This window comes from Ctenocephalides felis, unplaced genomic scaffold, assembly GCF_003426905.1.
Source record: "Ctenocephalides felis isolate EL2017-DRISC unplaced genomic scaffold, ASM342690v1 CF-g0.4_SCAFFOLD_01886, whole genome shotgun sequence".
NCBI classification, from domain to species: Eukaryota; Metazoa; Arthropoda; class Insecta; order Siphonaptera; family Pulicidae; genus Ctenocephalides; species Ctenocephalides felis.
The window spans coordinates 170,727,991-170,730,490 of NW_020538040.1; positions in this window are offsets into that span (position 1 = coordinate 170,727,991).

Consider the following 2,500-nt stretch of genomic DNA (forward strand, 5'->3'; position numbering starts at 1 on the left):
TTCTCCTCTCGAACTTCTATTGGAATAAAATTTATGAACAAATTTGATGATATTATCATATTTGAAAAATATGAAATAAGTACATATATAGATTAATGGTGAATCTAAAGAAGCGAATTATTTAGAAGAGTGGACCTTAGGAGGACAGTCTCCACCAAAAAATGCAGGCACCTCCGCAAGAAAAGTGATGCAACTCAAAAATGATAAAATCACTTTTTGTGCTTACTAAATTCCAATTAGATTAATCTCTAACTCTGAAAATGATACTTCAATTTTTTATTATTAATTAACTCAAATAAAGTTACAGAAAAATTACAATGCCAAGATTTGGGGAATTTGGATGCTATGATCCATACAAAACACGATACACACAAAACACTACTACCGCTATTTTTGAAATAATTAGGGTTGATCTGAAAAAGCAATTTATTATTTCTTATTGAATAAACATGTTGTTTCGCGGACTTTACTTTTAGAAGTGAACAATTATTTCCATCAAAACACTCCGCTACCAGGCGTAGCAACCATTCCGTGTAAAAGCTCAATGCCATGAAGATTGTCGCCTTCATGGCCAATATAATAAAACGAAAATACGTCCAAACATGCCGGCGGCCTTGAAAAGCTACAGCTTTTAAAAATATAAACGATTTGAACTAACAATAAGTATAGAAAGTATATAAAGATTTTACGAGTATAAAAATTGATTAACAATGTAATAGTGACAATCTAATATAAAATTATTTTGCATTACAATTTGCATTTAACTAATATTTATAAGTTCTTTAATTATACTCTACTACACAATTTAACTTTTTTGACTTGTGTCACTTTTCTTGTGGACTGCGATATACTTTTGTTATTATTCATTAAAACTCTTCTATATAAATTTCATAGTTCGTTGCAAAAAAAGTTCAAAATTCAGCACAAGCATTTTCACTTCTTTGTTCCCATAATTTTCTGCAACTCATGTAAAATCCAATTGATTATTTAAAGTATTACAAAAACAATTAGCAAATTTACAACTAATCAATATTAACTTATTATTACCTCTCATTATTCTGGCTAACATTATAAGTTATAACAGTGAATCCTGGATTTATTCCTTTCAAACTAATATTATAGAACCAGGATCACTGACTTCCAATTCGGCTGGTTTGATTCTGAGAAGACTCTTGTGTTCAGCGTAGAAGTTCACCTGTACAGGTTGAACTAACTGTCGTCTGTAATTTCCAGTGGTTTTGAATTATGAAAATAATCATCAAATTCGAAAGAAAATGATGATTAGTAATAGAAACAAATAAAATAAAACAAAGTCGTAGTAGAATTGATATAGAAAGGAAATATTTTGTTTGTATTTTCATATGTAAAATTGAAAGTTGTATCGTATGACAATAAGGGTATAATAATTCCAAATCGATAGAAAAACCTGAAGAAAACTTTTTTTGAAATATCTATATTTGGAAACACACAAAACTTAACCCGAACGTGGTTTTGATCACAATTTGCTGCTAAATGAAAATTTAGCATATCATCTCTCGTCATATGTCGTTTTACTGAAAATATTTTATTCTAAAATAAACCTTGTAACAATGCTATAGATTGTTTTAAAATTTTTAACCAGCTATCCTTTAACTTTCCTAGATTCTCTTCACGAACTCTAATATTTTTCAAGTAATTTATTCCTTAGTCTAATACTCTTTTGAATTCGCTTATAGCAGTAATTTCTAACTTAAATTCAATCAATTAAAATTCAATCATATTTCAATGAAATAACTAATTACCATATGTACAAGAATTTTTTTCTATTTTAACTTGTACGTTTTTTGTTTAAATTTGTTTTGATATAATTTAGTATTAACAGTTAAATCTTATTATAATAGTATTTTTAACCCTCGGTATCCGAGTGGAAAGGTTAATACCTTCTCATGCTAATCGGTGAGCTATGTTATAAAATAATTATAATAAAATAATTATCAAATAAATAAATTATAATAAAAAACTGAAAAATTAAAATAAATTATTTCAATTAAATTAAATGATTTACCTGACTTCTAAGTTAAATGCACCGACATCACCCACCAGAATTGTAATATCATGTGTTGATAATACAAAAGTGTCATCCGAGCTAGCAGCTGCATTTTGCCATAAAAATACTGAAATGTAAAATATTACCTACAACTTACTTAAAATTTTCATGGGTTACCAATAAAAAATGATTAACTTCATATTTCCACTTGGAATACCTTGCAAATTTTGCAAAAAAAAATTAAATCAACCATCATCTCACCAATGTCAAGAATTTACAAAAACATTTCTTAAAATTTCTTTTCTTTAATAACAATAATAATTTATTGTAGGTAGTACATAAAATATGTAAATATTTTAATTAGTGTACTATTAGTCATTAGGTATTGAAAATAAAATTTGGAATATGTTTAAAATATTTGCCTAATAGCAAAGAATAAATTAAATATTATTTGTAATTAGTTTGAATAAAAAA